The sequence below is a fragment of the Eriocheir sinensis genome, unplaced genomic scaffold (genome assembly GCF_024679095.1).
Source record: "Eriocheir sinensis breed Jianghai 21 unplaced genomic scaffold, ASM2467909v1 Scaffold1156, whole genome shotgun sequence".
Classification (NCBI taxonomy): domain Eukaryota; kingdom Metazoa; phylum Arthropoda; class Malacostraca; order Decapoda; family Varunidae; genus Eriocheir; species Eriocheir sinensis.
In genome coordinates this window covers 67,501-75,070 of record NW_026110470.1, presented here as the reverse complement: position 1 = coordinate 75,070, position 7,570 = coordinate 67,501, and positions in this window count along the sequence as shown.

Sequence of the window (7,570 nt, the reverse complement as noted above, 5' to 3'; positions counted from 1 at the left end):
ATAATAGTTGCATGCACTTCTTCTTCCTGCCGCCTCCTCTTCCGCCTGCTCCTTCTCCATCTCTTCACCAGCACAAGTTGCACGCCCCTCAGCCTTCTTCACTTCCCCGTGACTGCACGCCTTTCTACTTAGCTCCTACAGGCCTCTATATATCAATTTCCACCTTCTGCTCATTCTCCATTCTCTTTATCTCACCCTCTGACAGATCCTTAACCTTTCCATGCCTCCTCTTTCACCCGCCTCCTCTCTGCCTTTTGACACATTATCGCTCTTTATCACACCCTTTTCCCTCCCGTGTTTCACCTCCTGCCCCGCCTCCTCTTTCTCCTTTATTCCCTAACTGCATGTCCCTCCCGGCCTTCCCTACCGTCCTTCGCACCTGTTATCGACCCTCATCGCACCCTTCACCTCTCACTCTCTCCCCGTATCTTCCGAGGCTTCTCCTAATCTCAGCTAACAACCGGGCGCACCTGTATCTCTCTAATTATCTCGTTCGCGTCTGCCGTACTGACTCGCATCCCTTCCTCTTCTCCCTCAACCACCACCGTCACCTCCATCTCCACTTCCTCCTCTTCCTCTTCCTCTTTCTTTCTTTTTCTTTGTTTTCTCGTCCTCATTTTCTTTTTCTTTCTCTTTCTCCTCTCTCTTTTTCCTTAATTTTTTTTTTCCTGCTCCTCCTCCATCTCCACTTCCTCTTCCTTTTCCTCTTTCTCACTTCTCTATTTTTTCTCTTCCTCATTTTCTTTTTCTTTCTCTTTCTCCTCTCTCTTTTCCCTTCATCTCTTTGATAACTGTTTCTTTCTGTTTCTTTTCCTCCTTCTCCTCCTCCATCTCCACTTCCTCTTCCTCTTACTCTCACTTTTTCTTTTTTTCTCTTCCTCATTTTTTTTTCTTTCTCTTTCTCCTCTCTCTTTTTCTTTCATTCTCTTTGTTTTCTTTTTCTTTCTGTTTCTTTTCCTCCTCCTTCTCCTCCTCCTCCTCCTTCTATCGTCCTATTTTTCCCATTATCATCATTCCCTTACGCTTCTAATACCCTTCTGCTTGTCTGCACCCCTCTTATCTTCTCCCCCTGTCTCTTTCCTCTTTTCCTATTAACCTTCACCTTTTCTTCCTCTACCTTTCTCCTTGTCAAAATCCCTCCATTTCTCTCCTCCTGTCTCTCTCATTTCTTCCTTTTGCACTTCACCTTTTTTTCCTCTACTAACGCCCTTCTCACTCCGTTCCTTGCTCCCGCCCCTTTGACCTGCAACCTCCTTTTCGAGCTCATAAAATCAAGAAAAGGTATGAAGTGGATGTTACTAAAAGGAACTGTGCACGAGAAAGAGACGCTTAGATAATTCCTTCTTGCATAACCTTCACTCCTTTTTAGATAGATTTAAGTTCCTCGACAGATCTATTAAGGCTCGAATTCTTGGGTCAAAGTATATTATTACGAGAGTAGCATTTATCTGGCAGTGAAAGTATATGTATTGCAAGTATACCTTCTCGGATTGAAGGTCAAAGTACATTAAAATAGGAATGAATGGGTTCAAGATTGCAGACGTGTTGTGTCGCCCGCGCAGTACCCACTATTAATTTTGTAGGTGCGACGTCTTTCTCCGTGTGGGTGGGTGAGTGTGGGCGGATCTTTCCAGGGCGCATGTTACGTCCTCTGCGCAACGAAAGAAGTGCAGATAATAAGTTCCTCCTGCGCCAGAGCTTACGTTACAGGCAACATTTAAAGCTTATTGACAGTAACGGCACAATACGACAGGTAGATAGACTCATAATTGTTAGACTGACCATATATTGCATGCGTACAGCTCATTGGGGAAATAAGAAAAGTTATCGTGCGGTGTTAGTGGAAGTTCCCTGTTTAATGAATGAGATGGATCCAGGTAGCACTTTCTAATTAACTATCATGGTGTAGGTGTGGTGGTGTACGGCGTTCAGCTTGAGTGGCGTAGGCTGTGGCGTCCCGTGTGTAATTATGGTGCACTGCGGCAAGTGATGGCGCTACTCCTGCCACCAGTGTGACGTAAGTGGCGGGGTTCCTGTATTATAATGGAGGTGATGTTTCCTCTTCAACCTGTGTAGTGTTTAAGTGGTGGCGGTGTTCCTGTATTATAATGGGGGTGATGCTTCCTCTTCAACCTGTGTGTAGTGTTTAAGTGGTGGCAGTGTTCCTGTATTATAATGGGGGTGATGTTTCCTCTTCAACCTGTGTGTAGTCAGTGTTTAAGTGGTGGCAGTGTTCCTGTATTATAATGGAGGTGATGTTTCCTCTTCAACCTGTGTAGTGTTTAAGTGGTGGCGGTGTTCCTGTATTATAATGGAGGTGATGTTTCCTCTTCAACCTGTGTAGTGTTTAAGTGGTGGCAGTGTTCCTGTATTATAATGGGGGTGATGTTTCCTCTTCAACCTGTGTAGTGTTTAAGTGGTGGCAGTGTTCCTGTATTATAATGGAGGTGATGTTTCCTCTTCAACCTGTGTAGTGTTTAAGTGGTGGCAGTGTTCCTGTATTATAATGGGGGTGGTGTTCCCTCTTCAACCTGTGTAGTGTTTAAGTGGTGGCGGTGTGGTGTTTAAGTGGTGCCGTTCCCTGTGTATAGTGTAGCGTGGTGGAGGTGGAGGTATTTCTTCATGAACTACAGTGTATTTAGTGTAGGTGCTGGTGCTGCTTGCTTCACTGTTGTAGCTAGAGAACGCTGGGAATAGCCTTTGTTCTGCTGTGGACGAGTAAAGGCTAAGATGATGGTGATGGTGGTGGTGATGATGATGATGATGATGATGTACAGTCGGTGGTGTTCTATATTTCCAAAGGGGAGAGTTTAACAAGGCTCGTATTGCTAAACATTTCGTTGCCCAAGTTCACATATTTGACAAGGCTTTTCGTAGGAGTTTGTGGCATTTCCAGGAGTAGTTTTATGACCCTGGTGGTAGTCTGACCCTTCTTGTGTACCGTGAAGCTAAGGAAACACTCATTAGAGCCCGATTGATCCCCTCTTTGACCTTTAGAAATAGGTGATGTGAGATGGCAAAGTGTCTTGTAATACCAACCTATAAGTGTTTGAGGTGATGTTCCCAATAAGACCATGAATGTGGCTTCGATCCTAAGTACCATAAGACACTGTCACGGACGCACCAAGTAGCACTCAGTGGCAGTATCTCTTGATGAGCCAAACACGCTAAACATACCCAGCCTTAGTCTTATTCTCGATATCCAAATATCTCTGACAAGAACCAGCACAAAACAAGCCTATGACAACCTATTCGGTCTAACTGCTCTCATTTTCTGTTTTTGCTTACCCCGAAAAAGCCAGAAAAGAAAATGGGCAAAAAATCGAAACACCTCTGGGCCCTCACGCCTGACCTCACTACAGCATTCCTACCCACTTAAGTAACCTTGAACATGATTTACCTGTCTCCCGGATGTCGTCACAAAGTAAAAAATAGTCAACAATAGCTCCGCCCGCTAACTTCCCTTCGTATAAGGATCAACGGGGATCAAGATCTATAGAAGGTTAGGTTAGGTTAGGTTAGGTTAGGTTAGCCTTTTAGCCCCCGTCAACGTCTGCGGCACAACCCACACGGTCCCTGCCCTTCCCTAGACCTTAGAAAGTGAAGAGATGGAGGTAAAGTTTAGGAGAGAGGGGAAATATGTAGTGTAAAGAATGGAGGTATTTAACAGAATGGAGGGAAGGGATGCTCATGGGAGGGGAAGGAAAAATAAACAAAGACCATACAAAGGGAGAATACACAGAGATGATACGTAAAATCTGAAGAATGTTTAACGCCTTGCCTTGCCGCCGCCGCCTCCTGCCCCCACACGCCGCTGAACACTGTCTGGTTAAGAACACTCACGACAGCCTCTCCTCAATCGACTACTAGCCTCGATTCCAAGCGCTTTACGGAACTTCAAACGTCTTTTGCAAACGTAAGGAGGAGGGGGAGAGATGGAGGAGGAGGAGGAGGAAGAGGAAGAGGAGGATGTATTGCAGAGTTCTTCGGGTCTACAAAGTGATATTCAAACACTTATCCTCCGTCGTGAATGACAGACAAGACATGCCATCTGCAGACTTATCTCCGGTTTTATATTTACATTTTTCTGCCTCTCTCTCCCTCTCTCCACACACACACACACACACACAGACACACACACACACACACACACACACACACACATACAGTTCCATTCTTGCAAACTTTCTCTAGGAGTGTCGACGGTCATGCAGTTTCGCTTTTCATCCTTTCTGCCCACTTTCTGCCCCTACAAGACGTCCATCCCCTCCAAAACCTTACCGCCGAGAGACAACTCATATCACACTACCACTTAAGTGTCAGAGATGTTTAAACACCCCGTAGCTGCGTCCTGGAATCCGGTGCGGCGGGTTTTGTGCATCAGTAACTCTTCCAAGGAGTTTCCCAAGCGTTCAATATTATCTCCGTGTCCAATAAGAAAGGAGGATTAAAGAATATATAACAACTAATATTGTTAATGAACTTCCCCAATGATTTCAGTTATTACACAGCTTATCAGTCTTTTTTTTTTTTCTTACGTTGTTGCCTATTGCGCCGGTAGGCATCTTCCCGGTGGGGCCTGATGGTCGGCCCAAGGCTTCTTCCAGGTGGGGCCTGATGGTCGGCCCAGCCCGTTCTGGCGCAGGCGAGTGTTTATAGTGGCGCCATCTTGCATTGGCTCATGCTGCCCTCCGGAACTCGTTCTTGATTCGCTTGGACGGCTTCCTCTAGAGTCCGGGTTGATGGGTGGTCTTCCGGACAGCATGTGGGTAGTTTTAAGCCAATCGGCGGTGACTGAAAATTCGAACTCGCGTCGTCCATCACGCGGTGAATGTGGGCCCAGTACGCTACCAGTTCGGCCACCACCTACCCTAAACGCTAACATGTAGACTGCCTATCTTCTTACTTTTAATCAACGTGTCCGGATCTGGTTTGCCGGGAGATTAACGTTCCAGCGGACCGCCAGGCACTCCCTGACCCGAGGTGAGGTACTGGGGGCAGCTTTCACTGTTCAGTAACAGTCCAGGGTCGAGTCCGTGCCCGTTGAGGAGACCCTCGAAATGGACTGGGTCAAGCTTGTCGTGCCATGTAGTTTTAAATATTCCTAACAAATAAATCATCGAACCTGTGGATTTTTTTCCATGACTTTTTTCTATATATTTCTTTTAATTATGAAAGCTATTTTGTCTTATTGACCCTATGCAATCTCTTTTTACAACATTATCCCAAAATGCTTTCGCTTCAATAATACGAAAGAAAAAGGTGTCGAGCCACAGCGCCATATTCCTTTAAAAAACTGCACTATATAATTATATATCCATTCTAAACCTCGATACCAGACTGTGCTGAACGGTCTGAGGAGTGTGGGTGATGGCACCACAGCCACGCAGCGCCGCCCCTCCCTGACAGCCCAAAGTCTGCTCGCGAAAGTCAAGACTTCACTAGATGCCCGCATGTAAGACGACAGTGTGTGTGTGTGTGTGTAATAATAATAATAATAATAATAATAATAATAATAATAATAAACGGTTTATTTCATGAAGTACCAGGCAGCCCTAGAGCTGAAAATATACATCAATGGAAGATGAAATGAAATGAATGAGACAAATGAACAAAGTAGTATGATTGAAAATAAAAAGGAAAATAGAAATAACAATAATAGCAATAATCATAGTAAAGATAATAATAATAATAATAATAATCACGATAATAATAATGATAATAATAATAGTAATCATAATAATAATAATAATAATAATAATCATAATAACAACAACAATAAGTCCTAATGAAAAATATTTACAAAACATACAAATTGTGCTGCTCTTAATTTGCATTGTTGATATATTTGACCATCATGGGCACTGCGCTGTTCTTATAGCGGTCAGTCCGTGCCCGTATCGGGGCAATAATGTTGTGGTGTCTCACTGAGTGCTGAGGGCGGTTCACTGCGGGTGGGAGGATGTGTCTGTGTCTGGGCTGGTTGAGAAGCTTGGTTGCGAACCGGTGTAGTAGGGTCTCGTGACGGTGTTGTAGGCTGGTAAGATGGAGGGAGTCGAGGGCGTCCTGGTAGCTGGTGTAGTGAGGGCCCAGGATGATTTTGCAGGCTCGCTTCTGGACGCGTTCAAGTTGGCGGCGCTGCGTGATGTTGATGGAGGAAGACCACGCTGGGGACGCGTATGTCAGTTTGGGGAGGATGAACGAGGAGTACACGCTTGCCAGCGCACACTCAGGGGCCCCCAGCGTTTTGAGTCTCCTCAGCAGGTACAGTTTATAGGTGGCAGATCTGGTGAGCTGGGAGACGTGCTCCTTCCATGTGAGCTTGTTGTCCAGGGTGACTCCAAGTAGTTTTGCAGATGTAACTACCCGGAGGGGAGTGTCGTTGATGGACACCACAGGGGGGGGCAGAGGAAGTGTTGATGTGTAGGAGTGTAGTTTTGGTGTCGTTGATGGTGACCATGTGTGTAGGTTGTGTAGTGTTTCCTGGAGGTGGGAATAATCTGGGTTGCTGTTGTCAACTGTTACTCCCACTGTGGTGTCGTCCACGTACTTCCAGCGGTGGGGTGTGTTTGTCAGGGCGTCATTAATTAGTATAAGGAAGCACAAAGGGCCCATTTTGGACCCCTGAGGTACCCCGCAAGTAAGGTGTAGAGGAGGGGAGGCCACTCCTTGAAATCTCACCACCTGTTTACGCTGGTGCAGGAAATCAGCCAGCCAGACGACCAGGTTAGGGTGAAGCCCTAGGTTTATTGCTTTGTTGATGACTGTGGTATGGTGAACTAGGTCAAAAGCCTTTCGGAAATCAATAAAAGCGAGAGAAACTGATGTTTTGCGTTTTTCAAGATTTCTGTAGGCAAAGTCCAGGAGATTAATTAGGCAGTGTGTGGTGGAGGTTGACTTGATATTGCCGTACTGTTGTGGGTCTATGAGGGGAGCAAGATGAGTGTAAGTCCACTTGAAAATGAAGGCTTCACACAGGAGGCTGGGAATGAGGGTGATAGATAAGGCCTCAAGTCACTCAGTGATTGAGGGGTGGTGGTCTTGGGAATCGGAGTGACATATACTGTTTTCCAGTCAGCAGGACACTGGCTCTGACGGAAGGAAGCGTTAAATATAGAGGCGAAGGGAGTGGCCAGCTCGGGGGCAAACTCTTGGAACAGTTTGATGGGGAGGTCAGTGGGCGTGGTGGACTGCTTAGTCTGGCGACCTGGCGACCTCATAGGCCTCAACCATGGGGAGTGGTGATGGGGCGGGCAGGTAGGCTGAGAGTGAGGTCAGGTCCAGGCTGGGGAGGAACTGACAGATGGCCGAGAAGTGGAGATTGATGGCCTCGGCTGCTTCAGGTGGCGGGAGGTGAGATACGCCCGGGATGGAGGGGGCGCTGTTGTTGAGGCCACACAAGGCCTTAATTTTTGAAAACCATTTCCCAATGTTAGCTTGCTTGGGGCTGTGGATCTTTTGGGGGTAGTATGTGGCCTTGGCTTGTTTGATTTCCCGGATAACTTTGTTGCGGAGGGGCTTGTAGAGTGTAGGGTTGGTGTGGAAGGCGTCATTTCTCTGTTCAATGAGA